At 45.8% G+C, this 25,879-nt stretch overlaps 1 protein-coding gene across 2 annotated transcripts in view; it reads left to right on the top strand.

The window, feature by feature from the left end:
• Positions 1 to 21,014: 21,014 nt before the first annotated feature.
• Positions 21,015 to 25,879, top strand: part of LRRC2 (leucine rich repeat containing 2) — a 90,514-nt gene continuing 85,649 nt past the window's right edge. Inside the window, exon 1 of one of the 2 annotated variants that reach the window (XM_081316629.1) lies at positions 21,015 to 21,141. The gene's annotated coding sequence lies outside the window, so the exon portion shown is untranslated. The remainder of the gene's footprint in view (positions 21,142 to 25,879) is intronic. The other variant, XM_081316630.1, reaches the window with a different exon arrangement.

Here is a 25,879-nt window from a genome sequence, read left to right as displayed (position 1 = left end):
GGTTTTAATAGAGCTAGAGAGGATAAATAAGGAATGACAGTATTAATATCATATACTATCACATACAGTATGTGGTTATTTGGGCTTAGTCTCTCAGAGGCCAGACACCTGAATTCTGAAAAGGTATCTGGGCTGCATAATGCTAAACCAATGCTTTCTAAAGTGCTTAAGTCTTACACTGGTTTATTATAAATACAAGTTTAGTGTCCTTTGAAACAGCCTGTAGAGAGAAAGAGCTGTTTACAGAAGTCATTTTCAACTGAGGATGACAGCCATGTTCAGCCTGCCATGTATTGCTCGTTCCATCATTGTTAGATACATTACATATTTTTCTCTGCTTCTTTCAGCAAAAGTTTTCAGGTGGCTTTACTTTTTGTTAAGCATGAGAGGAGGCAGAATCATTTACCCACACTGTCCCGGCTCTATGATCAGAATGGAAGTTGTCCATTCCTGGTGTTTCCTTGCACAACTAATAAAGTTTACTTGTTGTTATTAATCACTACCTCCTATTTCACACCCACACCTCACCTCTTCATGTGAGACCTGCCACCCAGGTAATTTTAGACCCAGGTTTAGCATTCTTTCAAAAGAGTGCTAGACCTGCATTCAGTAATAATCCAACTGACAGGTCACAAATACGGAGTGCTCCACACCTGTGATCTGTTAATCCAGCATTTAGCAAAAGGCAAACCATACCTTTCCAAGCACCCATCTATGCTTGCTCAACTTTATCCCACCACACATTAAGGACAGGGATTGGTTGCTAGTTTCCTGCCAGTGGTTGATGGGGTAGAATGACACTTCAGACTAGTTGTATCCCTTCTTTCCAACGTTTCAGCACAAGAGAATATCCTACTATATCCAGTTGGTTAGAAGGTTTCTGAGTCCTGTTTCTAGAAAAAAATTAAAAAGAAAGATGCTTTGATAGATAGAAAAATGTGGGTTAGATAGCATCACCACCAGATGGATTCGTAGCTGGCTGACAGGCCGTACTCAGCGTGTGGTCCTCAATGGAACTGCATCTACATGGAAGGAAGTGTGTAGTGGGGTGCCGCAGGGCTCTGTTCTGGGCCGAGTGCTCTTCAACATCTTCATCAACAATTTGGATGAGGGGATAGATGGGGAACTCATCAAATTTGCAGATGACACCAAGCTGGCAGGAATAGCCAATACTCCAGAAGATAGGTTTAAGATACAGGAGGATCTGGACAGACTCGAACACTGGGCACTATCTAACAAAATGAAATTCAATGGTGAAAAAAGTAAGGTTCTACATTTAGGCATGAAAAATCAAATGCACAGGTATAGTATAGGTGGTACCTTGCTCAATAGTGGCTGGGCTTAGATAGGGGCCTCGAGCAGAGACGTATTAAGAGGCCTCTGATTCACTTTTTAGCCGGTTATTTTAATAGGTTACAGAGGGTGAGGGAGGGGAGGGAATTATTAACCGGCACTCAGTCCGGTCCGGTTTGTGGTCCCGGCGGGACGAGGTTTGGCTCAGAGGTGGCTGGTTCTGGATGTGTTGGGGTGGGGCTTCAAATCCCCACGACGATAGGGAATGGCAGCAGGTGTGTGCACGGAGGGCCGTATCGACATCCGGGATCGCACCCCCGCTGCTTGCGAGCGGTGACGCGCTCCGACCCTCCGGTTAGCACCCTTTTGCCCGGGGGTGAGGTTGATCAGGCCCCTGAGCTTAGGCTGGTGTATCTTAATGCCAGATCCGTTGTTAATAAGGCTCCCCTCGTTCGTGACTTGATCGAGGAGGAACGCGCGGATCAGGCATGTATTACGGAAACCTGGTTGGGCTCGTAGGGAGGGATCCCTCTGACCGAGTTATGCCCCCCAGGTTTTCGTGTGTTACACCAGCCACGGGCTCAGGGTAGGGGCGGTGGGGTGGCGGTGGTTATCAGGGAGACTTTATGTCCGCGGGAGACCACCATTGTCCAGATTGGCGGGAGTGAGTCCCTCCTCCCGAGATGTGGTTCTCGTGTTCAGATGAGCTTGTTGCTTACATACCTGGCACCCAGCTATGTGGCAACAGCTCTGCCCGAGCTGCTCGACACCCTCTCAGGGTTGGCGGTGGAGTTCCCCAGGCTTATAGTGCTGGGTGACTTCAACCTGCCTTCCCTGGGAGGGTCATCGAAGTTAGCCCGGGAGTTCATGGCTTCCATGACGGCCATGGACCTGACCCAGGTAATTCAAGGCCCGACCCATGTGGGGGGTCACACTCTCGACTTGGTGTTCCTATCTGGACAGTGGGTGGATGATTTAGGAGGGGGTTTACCGGACGTTATTCCCCTGTCATGGTCCGACCATCATCTCCTGCGGCTGGTCTTCCATTATGCCACCCCCCGCCACTGGGCAGCGGAACCAACTAAATGGTTCCGCCCCAGGCACCTAATGGACCCTGAACGGTTCCAGATGGCGCTTGGGTCTATACCTATCACCCTCACTCACAGCCCAGTTGATGCCCTGGTGGATGCCTGGGAAAAGGCGGCCACTGAGGCACTCAACTGTGTCGTACCCTTGCGACCTCTGACCCGGCACAGATCCCGTTGGGCTCCATGGTTTTCTGCGGAGCTCCAAGAGATGAAGCGTCAGAGACGGGGTCTAGAGAGAGGTTGGAGGTCCAACCATTCTGAATCTGACCGATTGCAGCTAAGAACTTTTATCAGGTCTTATCTTGCTGTGATGAGGACGGCGAGGGCTAATTACTTCGCCGCCCTCATCGCGTCCGCAGATAATCGCCCGGCTGCCCTGTTTAGGGTGACTCGCTCCCTTCTTAACCAGGAGGTGAGGGAGGATCCCTTACAGGGACGGGCCGAGGAGTTTAGTCATCATCTGACAGACAAAATCGCTCAGATCCGGGCTGGCTTGGACTCTCACTGGGCGGAGTCTGACGTGGAGGAATCGGACAGTCTTGAGCATGTTATCTGGACTGAGTTCGATCCTGTTTCCCCTGATGATGTGGACAGGATCATGGGGAGGCTGAGCTCCACCACCTGTTTATTGGATCCATGCCCCTCCTGGCTGGTTTATGCGGCTCGGGAGGGGACACGAGGCTGGTTCCAGGCAGTAATAACTGCTTTTTTGAAGGAGGGTGTCTTTCCCGCCACCTTGAAGGAGGCGGTGGTGAGACCCCTCCTCAAAAAGCCTGTCCTGGACCCGGCTGTTTTAAATAACTATCGTCCAGTCTCCAACCTTCGCTTCCTGGCGAAGGTTGTTGAGAGTGTGGTGGCGCATCAGCTTCCTCTGTTCCTGGAGGAAACTGATTATCTCGACCCATACCAATCGGGTTTCAGGCCCGGGCACAGCACAGAGATGGCATTGGTCGCGCTGGTGAATGATCTCTGGCGGGCTCGGGACAGGGGTTGCTCCTCTGTCCTAGTCCTATTAGATCTCTCAGCGGCTTTCGATACCATAGAACATGGTATCCTTCTGCGGTGTCTCAGGGGGTTGGGAGTGGGAGGCACTGTTTTACAGTGGTTCTCCTCCTATCTCCTGGGCCGCTCGCAGTCGGTGTTGACTGGAGGGCAGAGATCCACCCCGAGGCCTCTCGCTTGTGGAGTTCCTCAGGGGTCGGTTCTCTCTCCCCTCCTGTTCAACATCTACATGAAGCCGCTGGGTGAGATCATTCGTGGTTTCGGGGTGGGGTATCATCAGTACGCTGATGATACCCAACTGTTTTTCTCCACCCCGAACCAACCCAGCGATGCCCTCGCCGTGATGTCCCGGTGCCTGGAGGCGGTCCAGGTCTGGATGGGGAGAAACAGGCTTCATCTCAATCCTGCCAAGACTGAGTGGCTGTGCGTATCGGCATCTTGGGTTAACCAGTCTATTCCACCTTTAATGATGGGGGGTGAGGTGTTACCCCCCATTGATAGGGCTCGCAACTTGGGCGTCCTCCTGGATTCACCGCTCAATTTTGAAGATCATATAGGAGCTGTGACCAGGGGGGCTTTTGCCCAGGTTCGCCTGGTGCGCCAGTTGCGACCCTATCTGGACCGAGATGCCCTACGCGCAGTCACTCATGCGCTCATGACCTCCCATCTAGACTACTGCAGTGCTCTCTACATGGGGCTGCCCTTGAGGACCACTTGGAGGCTTCAGCTGGTGTGCAGAATGCGGCTGCGCGAGTTGTGATGGGGGTTTCCCGATACTCCCATGTAACACCTCTACTCCGCGAGCTGCATTGGCTTCCGGTTGCCCTCCGGGTGAGATTCAAGGTGCTGGTGATGACCTATAAAGCCTTGAATGGCTTGGGTCCGGGATATCTGAGGGAACACCTGCGGCTGGCATCAAGCTCCCTTCGTCCATTGCGCTCCCACAGGGAGGGTCTCCTCAGGGTGCCGCCGATAAAAGACTGTCGGCGAATAACACCCAGGGGAAGGGCTTTCTCTGTGGGTGTGCCTGCCCTCTGGAACCAGCTGCCCGTGGAGGTCAGGACTGCCCCCAACCTTCGGACATTTCGCCGGGACCTGAAGACCTGGCTCTTTGAGCTCTCCGGCCCAGGCTGAGAATTTCTAACTGGGGTTTTTTAATTTTAGGGATAATTTAATCTTTTTTAATTTGTTTTAACTTTTGTACTGGTTGTTTTAAATACCCTGTAAACTGCCCTGAGCTCTTCAGGAAAGGGCGGTATATAAATCTAATAAAATAAATAAAAAAATAAATAGTAGTAACTGTGAGAGAGATTTTGGAGTCCTAGTGGACAATCACTTAAATATGAGCCAGCAGTGTGCTGCAGCTTCCAAAAAAGCCAACACAGTGCTAGGTTGCATTAACAGAGGGATAGAATCAAGATCACGTGAAGTACTAATACCACTTCACAATTCCTTGGTAAGGCCACACCTGGAATACTGCATCCAGTTTTGGTCACCACGATGTAAAAAAGATGTTGAGACTCTAGAAAGAGTACAGAGAAGAGCTACAAAGATGATTGGGGGACTGGAGGCTAAAATATATAGGGAACGGTTGCTGGAATTGGGTATGTGTAGTTTAATGAAGAGAAGGGTGAGGGGTGACATGATAGCAGTGTTCCAATATCTCAGGGGCTGCCACAAAGAAGAGGGAGTCAAGCTATTCTCCAAAGCATCTGAAAGCAGGACAAGAAGCAATGGATGGAAACTAGTCAAGGAGAGAAGCAACCTAGAACTAAGGAGAAACTTCCTGACAGTTAGAACAATTAACCAGTGGAACAACCTGCCTCCAGAATGCTCCAACACTGGAGGTTTTTAAGAAGAGACTGGACAGCCATTTGTCTGAAATGGTATAGGGTTTCCTGCCTTAGCAGGGGGTTGGACTAGATGACCTCCAAGGTCCCTTCCAACTTATTATTATTATTATTATTATTATTATTATTATTATTATTATTATTATTATTATTATTATTATTATTATTATTATTATTATCCTTGCCCTAAAGCAGGCAACTCAAAGAAAATAATGAAATATCTCCAAGGATAGCTCTGCAATCCTTCAGATTTATGCATCATGAACTTGTTTAAAAGAAATCTACTTTAAAATAAAATTGTCCAATGTTCAGATATGAAAAGTTTATTTGGGAAGAGAAAAAATAACAAGCAAGAGACTGTAATAAAAATACACTGACATACGTGGTCCAAATAGGAAGAAGACTCTCTACCAGACTGCATGAACACTCCCTGGCTATCAAAAGACATGACCCACTATCCCTCATGACTGCCCACGAAGACGCAGAAGCTATAACCCAAGTGAAATCAAGGGGAGAAAGAGAACTCCTCGAAGCTGGTTTTCCACCAATAAGTCAATAAATAGATGCATTAACATTGACCCAATCTGCCAAAGGCTGAGAACAAAAGAACTACTTCAACCACAATCCCGAAGGCAGCATTTAAAACAAACAGGCACCCCACCACACAGCAAAAATCACAACCTCCCACAAGAAACCAGACCACATCTCGACAACAGCCAGGCATCCAAACAACCCAAAACCAAACCCAATATCAGCCATGACTCAGAGGCAACCAAAGGAACAAACACCATTTGCATCACACAGACAATACTTAAACATCAAGGACTATGGTCCAGCAACAACAACCAGCCAATCAACCAGCCTGAAACCAGAGCATGACTCAGCAACATCTGGACAAGTAACACCCACACCAATTTACATCACACAAAAAAATATTTAAAGGCCAGTGCTCTGACAGACAAGTACAATTCAAAGCGCACTCAAAATGTCCCCCTGGATGAAGATGAAACATTTGCAGCCAAATCGCCAAGCTAAGAGATCAAACCAATCGCCTGTACACTGATAATTTCAAATATAATCAATGCAAACTCATTTGTTATACATTAATTGAATGTAATCTTAAATTTCAGAGTGTATGCAGAATTTTGCATAAGATAATAGTCTTGTTGGCCTCATATGCTAGAATTGCATATTTATAAGATATGCAATATCTTATAATATAGTCAATGAAAACCAGGGTTTTACTGGAGAAATATTTACAGTTTTCTATTCATTTCAATAGTGGCATACCGGTTTTTCACTGAAATATATAAGCCTGCCAAATAAAATAATGTTTGAAGAAAAAGAAATTCCATGAAGATTTAAATACATATTTGGGAGCAAACGATCTGGCCCCTCTGAATTTTCAGAATAGTGTCATCTTAGTAAGGACTCTAAGACCCAGTGTTGTTCTGCTGTGTCTTAATAGAAAATGGATTTGTTACAATTATACCTTTCATTCCTTTATGTTATTCAAGGTATCAGACATGATACCTTCATCCCTGCCCATTTTATCTGATTTCAGTGGGTTAGTATGGCAGCTAGGTCATACTAGTTGAGTGTTGGTGATGGGCTTTCAGACAATCCCCTGGACTTCATAGTAGTCTTTAAACCCGTATCTTCATATCTGTAATGTATTGGGATTTTACTTGAACTGCTGTCACGTGTCTTTTGAATGCTGCTTGAGATGTCTATGTAACGGTCGCTGACTAGCCAGACATGCAGTCTCCAAGAAGATCATTGGATGATTTGGGGTGGGAATGGGTTCCTTTAAACCTATTGGCCGCTGCCTAGTGGCCAACTGTATAAGTAGCTGTGCAGAAGCCTCTTATTCAGTTCTGTTCCTGTTTGCCTCAATAAAGCAATGTTCCTGTTTGAAACCTCTCGTCTTGCTTCCTGCCTCCAAAGAACTCACTACACAACACTACACAGCAAAGCGCCTGGCAGAGAATGCGTTCCCCCCCTCGGTCAGCCTAGCAAGCCACGGTAGTGACCACCCTGCCCTGTGGACAGTCCCAGGGCCTACAGAAGATGCAGGACGAGGCAATGAGAGACCCAAGCCGTGAAGACTTCCCGAAGATGGCGAAAGTCGGAAAGCTTGAGGAATTTGATGTTACTCACCCAGAGAGATAGTCATCCTACATCTCAAGAGTAGAAAACTACCTCCGCGCCAACCAAGTCACTGAAGATTACCTGAAGGCCGCAACACTCCTCTGTGTCTGCGGGCCTGCAATATTTGAAGTCGCAGAGAACTTAGTCGCACCGGCACAGCTGAAGTCCATTCCTTTTGCAGACCTGAAGAAATGGCTTGGCGACCATTTCTAGCCCAAGCTGTTGTTGATTGCATGGAGGCACGCCTTCGAACAATGAGTTCAACAACCCAGAGAGATGGCCATGGAATTCATTGTGGCATTGAGACAAACTTCGCACCTGTGCCAATTCTCAGACTTATAAGAAAGGCTTCGAGACCGACTCGTCTGTAGACTACAGAGCAGAGAGCTGCAACAGAAACTTTTTGCAAAAGAGACTCTCTTGCTCCAGGAAGCCTTAAAAGAAGTCATGGCGGACGAAGTCGCCAGGGGAGCCATAAAGGCCATGTGACCTGCCAAAAGCATGCAGCACAAGGAAGCCGTCCACCATGAGGACACTGAACTTCCAGAAGACATCGACTCTGACCATGAAGTTGACAAGATCCAACTGTACCACGATAAGGAACTGAAGACTCCTTACCAGGCAGTTCCCTTCCCTCGGTGTTTGGGCTGTGGCAGCCACCACCAATGAGAGGACTACAGGTTCCAGACAGCCACATGTCGGGCCTGCGGGAAAACCGGCCACATCACGTCAGTCTGCAGTGGTCACCAGAAGGACCGCTAATTGGACATTCCAATCAGGAGAGGTACTGGGGCCCTGGGGCAGTATAGTGTAGGGTTTTGCTCCAGCCATCAGAGCATTTGCCGCACGGGAGCTTACCATCCCCTTAAGCCCAAACTTTGGCTTCAAGTCGAGCTGCAAGGCGTTCCTTGCAGGATGGAACTGGACACTGGTTCAGCGGTGTCCATCATTTCTCTGGAGACTTTCCTGTTCATCTGCAACCATAGCAAGAGGTGGGCCAAGCTTAGGCCATCCAACATCATTCTGACTAACTTCCAAAACCCCCGAGTTGCCGCCAAAGGCGAGGCCACTTTGGCTGCCAAGTTCAAGGGGTTTTCGGGGGCCCTGGATGTGATTGTGGTGGAGGGCCAAAGAACAAGCCTTATAGGGCTTGATTGGTTTGATGCTCTGGGCATCCAAGTCACTGGAATCCACTGGACATAAGCGGCAAACGTGGCATCAGTATGTGAGGAGTTCGCGGATGTTTTTGACACAAGCCTGGGAGAGTACAAGGGCCGTTTGATAGCCTTTAAACTTGATCCTGCCATAATGCCTATTAGGATCAAATCCTGTAGAGTGCCATTTGTGCTTAAAATTGATGCAGAGCTGGACAAGCTAGTCAGCCAGGGGTACTACAGCCTGTAGATATGAGTGAATGGGAAACCCCAATTGTATTGCCACTTAAGGCCAATGGGGAGGTCAGAATTTGTGCTGATTACAAGTGCACCATAAATAGGGCACTTAAGCAGCATGCGTACCCAGTGCCAGTTGTCAGCCTCATCTTGGCATCGCTGCAAGGGAACACTATGTTTGCTAAATTAGATTTGGCACAGGCCTATCAGCAGTTACCTGTGGATGAGGCCAGAGCAACTGCACAAATGCCTTCAATTCGGGGTTAGCATGGCCCCATGAATTTTCCAAGGTGTCATGGAGTGTACGCTCAAGGGCATTCCAGGGGTTTGCCTCTACTTCGATGATGTGCTCATTGCCGGTGAGTCCACTGAGGTGCTTACAAGGAGTCTCAAAGCTGTCCTTCAACAGTTCCACACTGCAGGCCTTAAATTGAAAAGAAATAAGTGTAACATTGGGGTCTCTTCTACTGAGTTCCTGGGATTCTGTATTAATGCTGAAGGCATCCACCCTTCTGAGTCCAAGCTGAAGGCCATTCAGCTGGCACCCAGCCCCAGGTCAAAAGGAGAGCTTCAGGCATTCCTGGGTCTTCTTAATTTTTACATGCATTCCTTCCTAACAAGGCCGCAGTGGCAAGCCGTTACACTGGCTCTTAGACAAAAACACCCCATGGAAGTGGACCAAGGTTCATGAAAACAGCTTTAAGGCAGTAAAATCACTACTGTCCTCCAATTCAGTGCTTATGCACTTTAAAGAATCATTGCCTATATGCATTGCGTGTGACAAATCCCCTCATGGGGTGGGGGCTGTTTTAAGCCATTTGGCAAGTGATGGGACTCAAGTCCCCATTGCCTATTATTCAAGGACATTGTCATCATCTGAGCACAATTACACTCAAATTGACAAAGAGGCCTTGGCCATTGTGGTGAAGAAATTCCATGATTACTTGTATGGCAGGGAATTCATGGTCTTCACTGACCACAAGCCACTGTTGGGGTTATTTACTACAGATAGGCAGATGCCTCAAATACTGTACCCTAGGATGTTAAGGTGGTCTATTTTGATGTCAGCCTACAGCTACAGGCTGGTTCACAAACCCAGCAAAGACATGGGCCACACAGACGGCCTTAGCAGGTTGAGCCAGATCTGGCTCCAGCAGCTCACATTTTGTCATTTCAGGATTTGCCTGAATGCTGGGGATGTGGCTGCAGAAACTGCTGCAGACAAGGTTTTAAGCAGAATCTTGTCATGGATTCACACAGGGTGGCTGGAAAACAGCCCTGGACCAGAGTTCCAGAGCTACTTCACACATAGACACGAACTTTCAGCTCACAAGGGTTGCATCTTTTGGGGGAGCAGGGTTATTGTCCCCAGTTCATTAAGGGACCGTGTGCTTCAGTCTCTGCATAAGGGACATCTGGGCATAGTCTGGATGAAGGCATTGGCACAAAGCTACCTATGGTGGCCAGGTTTAGATAAGGTTATCGAGGCCCAAGTACATGGCTGTTACACGTGTCAGCAGTCCAGACGATAAATGCCACATGCTCCTGTCCACAGATGGGAGGAAACTCATATACCATGGTCAAGAATTCACATTGACTTTGCTGGGCCCTTTCAGGGATAGCTATTTTTGATAGCGGTCAACAGCCACTCTAAATGGTTGGAATTAATTCCTATTGCAACTATGACTACTGCTAGGACCATCCAGGTGTTTAGAAAGCTTTTTGCCACTCATGGGCTACCGGACGTCATAGTCTTGGACAATGGGGCCCAATTTACAGCGGCAAAGTTTCAAGCCTTCTTGAAGACTAACCTCATAAGGCATGCAACATTGGCTCCCTTTCACCCCTCGACTAATGGGCAGGCTGAATGCATGGTGCGCACAACAAATGAGTCACTCAAGCGCATAGTGACCGGAGATTGGCACCATAGGCTGTCTGATTTCTTGCTTTGCCAGCACACTACGCCTTGTACAGCAACAGGCAAGAGCCCAGCAGAGCTTCACTGGGGAAGAAGGTTCATCACAAAGCTGGACAGGTTGCATCCTGACTGGGTGGCAGCAGACACCTCTCGCCCAAAGGCTCCAAGGGGGTTGCAAGTGGGTGATGGGGTGTGGGCCCAAAATTATGGGCATGGGAACTTGTGGGTGCCGGGTAAAATTGTCAAAATTTCTGGACCTCTTTCCTATGAGGTGGCTCTGGATGGGCCGTGAGTCATTCACTGCCATATTGATCAGCTGCGGAAGCGTTTTGCAGAACAGCCACTAAGTGAGGACCTCATGGCAAGTCCACAAATAGAGCCAGAAACCAGTAGCCAAGCAGGGCAGTTCACACGCTATGAGGACTCAACCAGTCAGTACAACGGGGAGGTGGTTGTAGATGGGCAAAGCCCGGGAGTGCAACATGGTCCCCTGACAGGGAAAGTCAACCCAAACAAGACAGCCACTGTGCTAACTCTGCTTCTTCCTTGGACTTTGGTCTGGGCCAACCTGGACTGGCCAGCCAAAGGGACTCAAGTCAATATGACTCTCGTGAACTCATGAGTCCTGGTCTACCCAGCCCGGCAAGCAAGCTGGTGGACCGGGAGTTGCCTGGATCCCACAGGTGGTCTGCAAGGTCATGCAGACCACCACCATATTTGCAAGACTTTATTCTCAAATAATATTAAGAATGTGTGTACATTCTAGGGGTGGAGGGGTGTAATGTATTGGGATTTTACTTGAACTGCTTTCACGTGTCTTTTGAATGCTGTTTAAGGTTGTTCAATTGAGGTGTCTATGTAACAGTCGCTGACTAGCCAGACATGCAGTTTCCAAGAAGATCATTGGATGATTTGGGGCGGGAATGGGTTCCTTTAAACCTATTGGCCTCTGCCTAGTGGCCAACCGTATAAGTAGCTACGCAGAAGCCTCTTATTCACTTCTGTTCCTGTTTGCCTCAATAAAGCAATGTTTCTGTTTGAAACCTCTTGTCTTGCTTCCTGCCTCCAAAGAACTCACTACACAACAATGTCTTTATTTGCTTTTCTAATCACTACACCACACTGGTTTTCCTGTGGTGTTCATGTGCACGTTTACTGTGGAATAAACCTTATTAAGCTGAGTGGCCCTTGTGAGAAATTCAGCTTGCATGCATTTATTTCTCAGCTGGTTTTCCTGGCTTTCTATTCGGGCAGCTCTTCAGGAAATTGTGCTTACCGTAGCAAGTTGCTCTAAGATGCAGAACTAAGAAAATCATATGAGACCCAGAAATAAGTCCTTAATCAGAAGGATTGTATTAAACATTTGTGTAAATTATACTTACAAAGTTTAGTCAATGTGGGTTTTTTCCATATGCTGATATGGAATCCTTTGACATATGTGAATAACAGAGATAATGATGTTCTTCAACCAGCAGATGGCACTGTTAGTTTCATTGTTACCATCTTAACCACACTAAGCAATGTTATTTTCAAAAGAAAAATTTCAGGAGAGGGATATAATTGCAGCAGTCTTATGAGCGAAAAGCCTTATTCTGAATATTTATTGCATGCATACCACAACCATTCCTTGGTATCAATAGCTAGTAGTCTGACCATCTGCTTTATTTCACCTTCTGAACCAGTAACTAGAGGAAAAGGGCAGAAAAGGTCATCCCTGAAAAGTAGCTTATGCAGTTGATTTCTTCTTGTTTCTAAAGGAGTTTAAGGGCAGTAATAATTATATGTTGGATATATTATTGAAGCATGTAAGAGACAGCTAATATACTGTATATTAGATTAGAACAATGCTCTGGCCATTCCTTCTAAATTTGCTGGATTAGATTTTGCAATATCTGGAATCACTAACTGGATACTTTCGGAGGTTGCCAAGGTGGGGCAAACTCTGTCAGATGACTAGCACGTGCCAGAAACTTTATGTTCATCAGTTTGGGAGGGGGTTATCTTTAGGAAATGCAAACCTTATTAAAGATGCAGTGGAAAACCTGAATGAATATTTGGCAGCTCTGCTATTTGTTATGCCTTGTTGTTAACAACAACAACAACAACAACAACAACATCATCATCATCGCAGGTCCTTGGTAAGGACTCAACAGGTAGATAAAAATGCCAAATCCAGTCTGAACATCTGGCTGACTGTGAATAATAATAATAATAATAATAATAATAATAATAATAATAATAATAATAATAATAATAATAATAATAATAATAATAATAATAATAGCTGGAAGGGACCTTGGAGGTCTTCTAGTCTAACCCCCTGCTCAAGGCAGGAAACCCTACACCATTTCAGACAAATGGTTGTCCAGTCTCTTCTTAAAAACTTCCAGTGTTGGAGCGTTCACAACTTCTGCAGGTAGGTTGTTCCACTGATTAATTGTTCTAAATGTCAGGGAATTTCTCCTTAGTTCTAGGTTGCTTCTCTCTTTGGTTAGTTGCCATCCGTTGCTTCTTGTCCTGCCTTCAGGTGCTTTGTAGAATAGCTTGACTCCTTCTTCTTTGTGGCAACCCTTGAGATATTGGAACACTGCTACCATGTCACCCTTCACTCTTCTCTTCACTAAACTAGACATACCCAATTCCAGCAACCATTCCTTATATGTTTAGTGGCCAAAATGTTGGACTCAGATCAGTGGTTGAATTATTGACAGTAGTTGAAAATAGACTACTACTGGTATTATATTATATTTTATTTACAAACGTTGATGTGATAAGTGAAAATTTGGGATAGAGGTTCCAGGCCGCTCTCAAAAGAATGAACAGGAAGACCACTGAAAACCAATGAATGGATTTTTCACCTATTCCAATAAGTAAGATAATTTATATTTACCATAAAGAGAGGGGCATAGCCTTCAAGGTTTAGCATTTAACATTGCTCAATCGCACTACTGTAACAAAGGCATCGAAATCCTAGGAAAAGGTTAATAATAATTAGTGCTGAGACACTGTGGAATTGTTGCTATTTGAATGGAAATGAAGGTTTTTAGAGTATTACCATTAGTTGTCACCAGGGACAAGGCTCATTTTGAAAATGCAAAATATTCCCAGAGCAATATGAGAGATTTGGCTGGGATAAATATCCAGTAAGCTGAAAAACAACTGAAAATTTATTGTGATCAGATGGAGTCAGAGTCTTGTGGGTGGTTAAGGAAGCCTCAATGTTCAGAATAAGAATAAATAAATAAATAAATAAATGAAGAAATAAACATGTTTGTGAAAACATGAAAATATATTTCTAAAATAATAACAACAAAAGCTCCTTTGCTCCTGAGTTTCACGCATTCATGCCTATAAATCTTCCTTCGGGCATTTTAATAATAATAATAAAAAAAAAAACAGCATGCCCTTTCACTTGTATTGACTTGTTCATTTTGATTCATCCTACTACTTACCAAAGCTGACCTTACTAAAGCCAAGATTTTCTGGGAGCAATTTCAGCTTTTTTATTGACTTATATGTTGGGATTGCACTTGATGATCTGATAAATTCTTGTGGGGATAGGTTGGGCTAAATGTAGAAGTGATTTGTTAATGGTTTTCTTAGACATTTTGTGCCTTTGACTGTTAAGTGACTTCTGTTTCTTTGCAGATGGAAAATAATTCTGCTCTGAAGAAAGACAAGTTTATGGAAAGCAATTCTAGACAGACCTCTATTTATGAAGATGTTAGATATCTGAGTGCCCATTCTTATCAGATGACAGTAAACAGTTAGGTTGGATCCTTCTACGACTCACAGAAGCTAAAGTGAGTGAGAATTTTCACAAGAAGTTCAAACTTCATTGAAGGCAAATGAAAAAAAAAACAATACACAGAGTGGATAGGAGAAAATCTGATATAAACAGTGATCTAAATGCATAAGAGGATGTCCTCCGTTGATTTGAGGAAATTATATCCTTTTGAAGTCATTTTTTAAAAAAAAGAACAAATAGGGAAATACTTCCTATGAGAACTGAGTGTGTTGATTAAGTGGTAGGATGGGAAAAAAGAAAAATGAAGAAAAGGGAGAATCTGGCAGTATTTTGGAAGAGTACATGGCTAAGTGAAGAGAACTTTCCACAACAGCATTTTGTGCTCATGCTTGTTTTCTCTATTCCTGATGTTCTGGCTTGAATACCATTCCTTGTGCATCCCAAGTGCAATGTTGTGGGTCCGACGCAAGGAAGAGACGCCAGCCGGAGTACATGTTCAGCTCTTTATTGGGGGGGGGTAATGTACTGAGGAACGAGGGTTACCTGGCCTCCTTAAATACCTAGCCAGGTAGGCGTCCAGCCAATGGGGTTGGCCCTAGGTTTCCCGCCGAAACTAGGGTTCCCGCCAAAACCGTCCAGGCCAACGCCCCCTAGTGGCTGTTGCTATGCAGATGCCTGCACTGGATACATAACACCAAGCATCAATATTCATGCAATAGGAATGTATTGGCAAGCTTGGAGAGGGATTTTAACATTCTCTCTCTATATATATATACAAAATCTTATCAAAGGAAGCAATTTCTAAGGGGGGGGAAACTTCCATAACCACCTAGTTAATTGATTACTTAGTAAGGAAGTGCAGGGGTAGGGACTGTGTGTGTGAAGAACTGTATAATGGAGAAGAGATTTGGTACTTAGATGTACTTTTGGTTGCATCGTTGAATATTAAATTTCCCTAGAAGAATCTGGCTGCTGCCAACAAAGTGGATTGCTCTGGGTTAATAGAGAAAGTCTTGCTTTTGCATTACTGGTTGAAATCATCTGTACGTGACTCTAACCAGTCATCCTCCTGAAAACATAATCAGTGCTGTTACCTCTTTCCTCTTCTGTGTAGGCATGACAAATAACTTTTAACTGTTTGGAATATGGGGCCCTTTTTTTTACAGTGCTCCTATGAACAGAGTTATTCCTTTTCTTTTAAAGTAGTTATGCTGCCATAAAATATTAGATCTGGAGAGAACTGAAAGTATTTCAGTAAGACTCCTGCTGGATCATGTCCTGGCTAGCTCAGCATGTTGTTTCTGCAGGAGACATCCATAAACTTTTGGGCACTGAAAAGCAACATGTGTGGCTAATACCTTTTCCACACTGGCACTATTGTGGAACGTGAATTAAAATGCCTTATAATTAATGATCCAAATAGCATAAACTCTGCAGAATGTTGTTAAACAGACTTTTATTGGTCAGGCATCCTAGGCAGACTTACGTTTGCTGATAAGAACATCCAACCATGGGACATCTTTTCATCTTGACAGTGTAAAAGATTGAAGGTAAATTTACCCCATATTGTTTTAGAGTGAAGAAGCATCCTTGCATGCTTTCGTGAAGAGATGTAGAACAAAGATAAAGCCCAGAGGTTCTGCCATAAAACTTTACACTCCACCCACTTAACTAAGTAATCATGGTATTCACTAAACAGTTAGACTACAATTCCCATAAGGCATCTCTTGAGGAAATAATGTTTAACCCTGTAAATGCTACATGTTCTTACATACAATGCTACTAGGGTGCTGTATTAACCCTGTAAATGCTGTATACGCTAACACAATTCCTAATTCCTAAACTAGATATAAAGTGGAGCAGCTGAATATATACTTGTCCAGCACAGGCACACAGGTACATTTAGCCACCCAAATGAGATACTATAGGACAAATATCACATTTCAGTCTCAAGCTTCTCATTTTTCCAAATCTATCAGGTTTGTTTTTTCCCAGTTTCTCATTTTGACGAATCTACTGATTGTTGGACTTGAGAATGTTTTCTGAAAATAAAGTTCTTACTGAAATTTCAGTGCAAATTTCCCCAAACCTCCTTTCTGGTTAACGGTTCTGCCTAATATAGTTATTGCTTTGCATTATTCCCCAATATAATGCTGTCTATGCTGTAGTATTAGTTGTATTTCCAGGGTATCCCAATCATCTGACTGAAATATACTCTGGTTCTATAATTTGGGTTAAAAGAAACACATCGTAGTCAAAAATAAAAAAACCAAATACATATGCAATAGTTGTGCACTCAGGATATCAAATATTCTAAAATACATTATTAAAGTGGTTGCTGATCTGGAGGAATAGTCATAACAGCCCTTTTCCTGAGGCTTGGTGAAATAATGCATAAATGTTGTTTTGTATTAACTCTTCATTAATATATCAAAAGGAAGCATACAGCACCACCCAAAGTTACACTTAAAATGGGAAAAATATCTTGGTTTCATTATGAATAGTATAATTGAGACCGACTTTTTGGAAGGTTATCTAAACATTCTTTGGGAGGACTTGTCTTAAATTCTGAGCTGTCTTCTTTTCAGGGAAATATGTACGTTGATTAGCAAACTGTATTGCAAAATTTGGAAAAATCCAATTTGAAATGATAACCAAACTTAGGTTTGTGCATTGGTTTTAAAATGTAAACTTGTTAATATTGTATTCAAATGTGAATTAAATGAACATTCCTCCTACTCCTAACAATATCATGCCTAAACATTTATTTTCAGTAGATGCGAATGATTTTTAAAGATATATAAGCTAGTGTCTATCACTATATTTTGCGACTGAAATCCATAGTTTAAAAATGTGCTATGCAAAAAAAAGAAACAATAGTTTACTTCCTTTATCCTGAATCCTTACCAATCAGCTTCACTGAATGATCTCAGATCTGCTATGAGAAAGAGAGAAAGACACCTTTCTAATCACTTCCACTCTGTGTAATTTTATAAAGTATAATTTCATCCTTTTCTGAAGCAGCCCAGCCTTTTGCAGGATCACTTCTCAATTTCCCGCCTATATGACAGTTAACGCTTTTTGGCGAAGGTTGTTGAGAGTGTGGTGGCGCATCAGCTTCCTCTGTTCCTGGAGGAAACTGATTATCTGGACCCGTACCAATCGGGTTTCAGACCCGGACACAGCACGGAGACGGCATTGGTCACGCTGGTGAATGATCTCTGGAGGGCAAGGGACAGGGGTTGCTCCTCTGTCCTGGTCCTATTAGATCTCTCAGCGGCTTTCGATACCATCGACCATGGTATCCTGCTGCGGCGTCTCAGGGGGTTGGGAGTGGGTGGCACCGTTTTACGGTGGTTCTCCTCCTACCTCCAGGGCCGTTCGCAGTCGGTGTTGACGGGAGGGCAGAGATCCGCCCCGAGGTCTCTCATTTGTGGAGTCCCTCAGGGGTCGGTTCTCTCGCCTCTCCTGTTCAACATCTATATGAAGCCGCTGGGCGAGATCATTCGTGGTTTCGGGGTGGGGTATCATCAGTACGCTGATGATACCCAACTTTTCCTTTCCACCCCGAACCAACCCAGTGATGCCCTCGCCGTGATGTCCCGGTGCCTGGAGGCGGTTCAGGTCTGGATGGGGAGAAACAGGCTTCGTCTCAATCCCGCCAAGACTGAGTGGCTGTGCATATCGGCATCTCGGGCTAACCAGACTATTCCATCTCTAACGATGGGGGGTGAGGTGTTACCCCCCGTTGATAGGGCTCGCAACTTGGGCGTCCTTCTGGATTCACGACTCAATTTTGAAGACCACATAGGAGCCGTGACCGGGGGGCTTTTGCACAGGTTCACCTGGTGCGCCAGTTGCGTCCCTATCTGGACCGAGACGCCCTACGCACAGTTACCCATGCGCTCGTGACCTCCCGTTTGGACTACTGTAACGCTCTCTACATGGGGCTGCCCTTGAAGACCACTCGGAGGCTTCAACTGGTGCAGAATGCGGCCGCGCGAGTTGTAATGGGGGTCTCCCGATACTCCCATGTAACACCTCTACTCCGCAAGCTGCATTGGCTTCCGGTTGCCCTCCGGGTGAAATTCAAGGTGCTGGTTATCACCTATAAAGCCCTACATGGCCTGGGTCCAGGGTATTTGAGGGAACACCTGCTGCTGGCATCAAATGCCCTTCGCCCAGTGCGCTCCCACAGGGAGGGTCTGCTCAGGGTCCCACCGGTAAGAGATTGCCGGCGGGTGACACCCAGGGATAGGGCCTTCTCAGTGGGGGCGCCTGCCCTCTGGAACCAGCTGCCAGTGGAGCTGAGGACTGCCCCCGACCTCCAGTCATTCCGCCGGGGCCTGAAGACTTGGCTCTTTGAGCTCTCGGGCCCAGGCTGAGGAGTAATTTATTTTAATCGGGGTTTTAAATGCACAGGGTTAGTTTAATCTTTTTTAAATGGGTTTTAACTTTTGTATTGCTGGTTTTTTAACTCCCTGTAAACCGCCCTGAGTCCTCAGGGAAAGGGTGGTATATAAATGTAATAAAATAAATAAATAAATAAATAAATAAACACAAGAAATGTTTTCTGATTACAGTGTCTGCCATATTATTTTTTACAATGTGCTCTAGATGCTGCTGTATCAGACATAATAAACCTTACCAATTTTTTGTTTTGTTACATCTTCCAAAGGACGAGGAAGGGTTAATTGAACTGAATTAAATTTGCCACTGGGACCTGCATATCTGTAGCAAGGTTTCTTAACCTTTACTTATGTTATTTAGTGCAGCATGTCCACCCTACCCCGGTTCCCCTTTTTTCTGCTGCCTTTGCTGTAAACATGGAAGGAAAGAAATGCAATGTGACAAATTCAATGAAATTGGCAGAAGAGTCTGGGAAATGTGAGAATGCAATAGATTGCATCGGGATATAGCCCTTGTAACCTGATCTAATGGTTTGAATGAACTGGTTCAGGCTTATTGACTTTGGGTAGGGCATTAAATTTTTGCTCCACACTATAATTTAATAATATATTGGAACTTCTCAACCTATGTATGCAATGCAAAGGAAAAGAAAATGTCCATACTAAAGAGTGATAACCTAGTGAAGAAAATAAACGCTGAATATATTATAGCAGTTCAATGAATTAAACGTAACACAGACAATTAACAAAATGAAAAGCTGCAACGATAAGCATAGATATTTACATGAAATTAATTTAGTTGTGCTTACTAAAGCACATGGGCCATGCAGCAACATACTGTGTCATTTTCTCATTTTTCAGCACAAAGGTTTTTCAAAAATAAAGAAGAAACTGACATCTCAGATTCATTTCTTCAAGTGATTTTCTTTCTATTTTTCTACCTGTAATTTGAATTGGTAAAAATTTTTATTGGTCTAGTGGGACTATTTCTCCAGTGCAGAAAGGAGACCTAATTGGGATTACAGTTACCATGGCACTGAAAGTTACAGGAGCACTGAAAAGGTGACTTATGATCATCTTTCACAGTTATGACTATTGAAGCATTCCCATGGTCATGTGCTCAAAATTTGGACACTTGGCAGTTGGCACATATTTATGATGGTTGGGGTATCCCAGGTCATGTGATCCCCTTTTGTGACCTTCTGACAAGCAAAGTCAATGGGGAAACCAAATTCACTTAACAACTCTATTAGTAATTTAACAACTGCAATGGCTCAGTTAACAACCGTGGCAAGAAAGATTGTACAATGGGGCAAACCTCACTTGACAACTCTGTCACTTAGCAACAGAATTTTTGGACTAGCTGTATGCTGAGGTGAGACACAATGACTGATTCAATATCACCTACTGAGATTCCATAGCTGAGATTGGACTTGAATCCAAATCTCCCAGCTTCAATTCAACACTGTAACCTCAGTGGTTCTGTGTAGTAAAAGCATAATGGCTTCTCTTTTTTTGCTTTTTACACATCACAGGCCACTGATCTGTAAGCAAACCAAAGTGGAGACTTTTCCAACAGCCTTCTGTTGCAGCCTTAGTAAACTGTTTACTTGAGCAGACCTTTAACCACATGGCTTCCTGGCACTGCTTCTCCACATACATTGCAATGCAGCTACCTCAGAGATGAAGTTCTGCCAGGAAAGTCAAGTTGGATTTGTTCCTTCAAAGATCTTTGAGACTATATCAGGAAGGTCAGAAGGTCAACTTTTCTCTTAAAACATCTGCCTGTTTTGCTGAAGTGTCTTGTAGATTGGGATTTGGGCTTTGCAATGTCCCTCTCATCAGTCAATATATATATAATTCCTAAAGTAAATAGCCTGTCTTCTGTTTTCTGCCATGTGCAGAGTACCATATCTAGTGCTTCAATTTAATTTTAAATTATGTTTGATTGTAGGTCAGACTAGTGTTATTTCTATCACTCTAGTGGAAGTATGAGGCTTATCATATTAAAAGTACTATTCTGTTCACCAAGTGAAGCTGAGGAGTGTTGATATTTTGTCATGCCATTCTATGCCTGTGGCTGCTTTCAAGCCACGGATCAAGTTAGCAAATTACAAATATAGAACATTAGCAAATCTGGAAAGCAACATTAGCATCCTGGCAAGTTTAAACAAATAGAGATATTGAACTGATCAACCGCTATGTTTCTGTAAACAACCTCAGAGTTTTCCAACATACTTGCTGCATAGGTACGCTGAGGAGCTATGCACAAAAGTGATCCTTAGGTGCAGGTAAGTATTTGTTGGGATAATGATTGAAAATACAAAACTTGAAACCTGTGGGAATCATATATGAAAAGTCTTAATTGCTGCTATATCTGGTTGTCTCCTGCCAAAATGTAGATGCATTTGGGTGAAACAAAAAAGAAAAGCAATCTAAATACCTTAACACCACTCAGACTATTATGATATTTTGAAGCATGAAATGTTTAAGATATATAGCTTAAAATGCTCACTCAACAGTTTCATCTGAGAGTAAGTTGATATGTGCATTAAGTATGGTTTTATAAATTGTTGCTACTAATTCTGCAGTTTCCCCTGTCAAGTAACAGAGATGATACTGCTGTATCTCTTAAGTTGGAGCAACAAAGATTTATTGTAAAAAATATGGTTTGAAAGAAGGACTTTATCTTTCTGTGTCAGAATGTTGAGGGATATTTAACAGGCTATGGAATATCTGGTTCTCGGACTACTTCAATCAAATATTTGTATATGAAAGAAAAAAATAAAAGCCTTTACAAAATACTGTATTGCATGAGATCAGCTGGTTCCTTTCACTTGTAAATGAATGTTAGTTGAAAACTTATCCTAACCTTCCATCAAATAAATATTAAGGTTGGAGAGAGACATGGGCTTAACGGCTATTATTATGGTGAGCATATCTTGTGATCAGAGGTATCTTATGAATAACAGTTGCTGGAATATAACAATAGCACTATTGACCTCAGTATATATATTTCCTATTGGCATTTTCTTGGTCAGAATGAGAAAGAGGACATCAGATTAGACAGATCTTTCATCTGGTCCACTGTAACGTGTTTGCAGTATTTTATTTCCCCATTTATGTGAAATGAATATGAAAAAGAATGATTGTTTCTTGTGTTCCACAATGTTTTTCTTGAGCCAAATTCTTGTTTTACATAACGTGGATTTAACTCCACTGGCATTTTTAACAAAAAGGTGTGCAGATCCTTCTATTCCGTGGCACCAGTTGTGACTTTGGTCGGTGCCATTGGATTTTTGGACCTAAAAGAATTAGACTTAGCTGATTATAATCTGGAAGGCCCCAATGACTGCAGAACTGGCCATGATCAATCTTCTGGAAAGGCAGAGCAACGGAGGACTCGGCTATTTAGTAGTGCAGACTTTGATGGTGTAATACGATGGATTATGACACTATCACATCTCTGCCTTCGGACTGTTGCTTATTGTCATCCACATATCGTCCCCAAAGGATTCAGAGTTCCCTGGGTACTAGCCACCGTGAGAGGGTGGCTTGAACTTACATCTGCCGCCCCCAGAGGTGAGAGCTCTAGGGGACATGCTGTACCCAGGATGGGTGTTTCGGACCATTCCCCCAGGAATAGGCTTTCCGACTGTCGTGAGAGGACGGTGGTTGGCCTGTCCTGGGGTGGCACCCAGCTGAGTGGCAGTGGCTAGGTGGAAGCTCGGGACACCTATTTGTTCTCTGTTTGGACCCTCCTTAATTAATTGACTATGGACTGCCTGTATCTGGACTGCTCTTATGCCTTGTTTTAGGTACTCCTCTACGGACTTGCTCGCCCTCAGGGGTGCTCCCCCTTCCTGGGGGCAACCCGCCTTTCCAGCCGAGTACAATCTCGAGGAAGGGCCCATTTATTGGGATCCTGAGAGATGGCTGGGCACGGGTACGGGCCTCCGACGTAAACCTAACAAGAGGTCCCTGGTTTGTTTTCTGTCGAAATTTTTTCGGGGGCTAGGGAGGAGGGAGGGTTCTTCTTTTGGTTGTTTGGACGAGGGGGGCAGTCCAACAACCTCTGTTCAGGCCAGTGCCGAGGCGGATCGCGGGGGGGAGGAGCGGGGGTCGGTAGCTTCTGGGGCTCCAGGGCCAGTCGTGGGACTACCCATTCCCACGATGATAGGGAATGGCAGCAGGTGTAGGAACAGAGGGCCGTATCGATCTCAGGGAAGGCCTCTCCGCTGCTTACAAGCGGTGAGGCACTCTAGGCGGACCTGGCTTGCATCACGGAGACTTGGTTGGGCCCAGAGGGCGGCATTCCTCTGGTTGATCTTTGCCCACCAGGTTTCCGGGTGCTGCACCGGCCTCGGGCTCAGGGTAGGGGTGGGGGAGTGGCTGTTGTTATGAGGGAGACCTTGTGTCCACGGGAGGCCACCGTTCCCCAGATAGTCGGGTGTGAGTCTCTCTTTTTGAGATGCGGCCCTGGTGCGCAGTTGGGCTTGCTGCTGGTGTACCTTTCGCCTAGTCACGCAGCAGCAGCCCTGCCTGAGCTTCTCGATGTCCTCTCTGGGTTGGTGATTGAGTTCCCGAAACTTATAGTTTTGGGGGACTTCAATCTACCATCTCTGGGAGGATCATCCGAGTTGGCTCGGGAGTTCATGGCTTCCATGACGGCCATGGACCTGACGCAAGTAATTTTGGGACCGACTCATGAGGGAGGCCACACCCTTGACTTAGTTTTTTTTATCTGGACGGTGGTTAGATGATCTTGGTGGGGGCTCCCCAATTGTTATGCCCCTGTCATGGACCGATCATCATCTCCTGCGGCTGGTCTTCCGTTTTGCCACCCCCCGCCGTGGGTGTGTGGAACCTATTAAATGGTACCGCCCCAGACGCTTAATGGATCCCCAGTGGTTCCAGGCGGCGCTGGGGTCCCCACCTGCCTCCCTTGCTCACAGCTTGGCAGATACCTTAGTGGAAGCCTGGGAAAGGGCAGCCACTGAGGCTCTTGACCGAGTTGTACCCCTGCGGCCCCTGACCCGGTGCAGATCCCGTCGAGCCCCATGGTTTTCCGTGGAGCTCCGGGAGATGAAGCGTTGGAGACGGGGCCTAGAGAGCGGTTGGAGATCCAGCCGATCCGAATCCGATCGATTGCGACTAAGAACCTATACTAGGTCTTATCTCGCTGCGATAAGGGAGGCGAGGTCTAACCACTTCGCCGCCCTTATCGCGTCCGCAGATAATCGCCCGGCCGCCCTGTTTAGGGTGACTCGCTCCCTCCTGAATCAGGAGGTAAGGGAGGATCCCTTGCAGGGTCGTGCCGAGGAGTTTAACCAGCATCTGTCGGACAAAATCGCTCGGATTCGGACCGGTCTGGACTCTGACTGGGCAGAGTCTGTCGAGCAGGACACGGGTGGTCTTGTCGATATCACCTGGGAGGAGTTTGATTCTGTGACTCCGGAGGAAGTGGACAGGATCATGGGGAGGCTGAGCACCACCACATGTTTATTGGACCCGTGCCCTTCCTGGCTGGTTTATGCAGCCCGGGAGAGGACACGTAGCTGGTTCCAGGCAGTTATATCGGCCTCTTTGAGTGAGGGTAGCTTCCCCGCCGTCTTGAAAGAGGCGGTGGTGAGGCCTCTCCTCAAGAAGCCTGCCTTGGACCCAGCTATATTGAACAACTTTCGTCCTGTCTCCAACCTTCGCTTTCTTGCGAAGGTTGTTGAGAGTGTGGTGGCACATCAGCTCCCTCTGGTCATGGATGAAGCGGATTATCTAGACCCGTGCCAATCGGGTTTCAGGCCCGGGTACAGCACGGAGACGGCATTGGTCGCGCTGGTGAATGATCTCTGGAGGGCTCGGGACAGGGGGCATTCCTCTGTTCTGGTCCTATTAGACCTCTCAGCGGCTTTCGATACCATCGACCATGGTATCTTGCTGCGGCGTCTCCGGGGGTTGGGAGTGGGAGGCACGGTTTTGCAGTGGTTCTCCTCCTATCTCCGGGGACGCTCGCAGTCGGTGTTGGCAGGAGGGCAGAGGTCGACCGCGAGGTCTCTCATTTGTGGAGTTCCTCAGGGGTCGGTCCTCTCGCCTCTCCTGTTCAACATCTATATGAAACCGCTGGGTGAGATCATTCGTGGTTTTGGAGTTGGGTATCATCAGTATGCTGATGATACCCAGCTTTTCTTTTCGACCCCAAACCACCCCAGTGATGCCCTCACCGTGATGTCCCGTTGCCTGGAGGCGGTTCGGGTCTGGATGGGGAGGAACAGACTTCAACTCAACCCCGACAAGACTGAGTGGCTTTGCATACCTTCATCCCGGGTTTATTCGGACATTCCACCTCTCGTTATGGGGGGCGAATTATTACCCCCCGTAGATAGGGCTCGCAACTTGGGAGTCCTCCTAGATTCACGGCTCACCCTGGAAGACCATATAGGAGCTGTGACTAGGGGGGCTTTCGCCCAGGTTCGCCTGGTGCGCCAGTTGCGGCCCTATCTAAGCCGGGATGATCTATGCACGGTCACTCACGCGCTCGTGACCTCACGACTAGACTACTGCAACGCTCTCTACATGGGGCTGCCCTTGAGGACCACCCGGAAGCTCCAACTGGCACAGAATGCAGCCGCGAGAGTTGTGTTGGGAGTTTCCCGATACTCCCATGTCACACCTCTGCTCCGTGAGCTGCATTGGCTGCCAGTTGTCTTCCGGGTGAGATTCAAGGTACTAGTTATGGTATTTAAAGCCCTACATGGCAGGGGGCCGGAGTACCTTAGGGAACACCTGCTGCCGGCGTCAACTTCCCTTCGCCCTGTGCGTTCCCACAGAGAGGGACTCCTCAGGGTGCCACCGGTCAGAGAATGTAGACTGGTGGCCCCCAGGGGGAGATCTTTCTCTGTGGGCGCTCCGGAGCTATGGAACCAGTTACCGGTTGAGCTCCGGACGGCGCCGGATCTTCGCTCCTTTCGCCGCGATCTGAAAACATACCTGTTCGAACAAGCCGGCCTGGCCTGAGGGTGGGATTGCTGGGGT

This window comes from Vipera berus, assembly GCF_964194415.1.
Source record: "Vipera berus genome assembly, chromosome: 2".
Classification (NCBI taxonomy): Eukaryota; Metazoa; Chordata; class Lepidosauria; order Squamata; family Viperidae; genus Vipera; species Vipera berus.
Note: the sequence above shows the minus strand (reverse complement) of the source record. Positions and strands in the feature narration are given on the sequence as shown.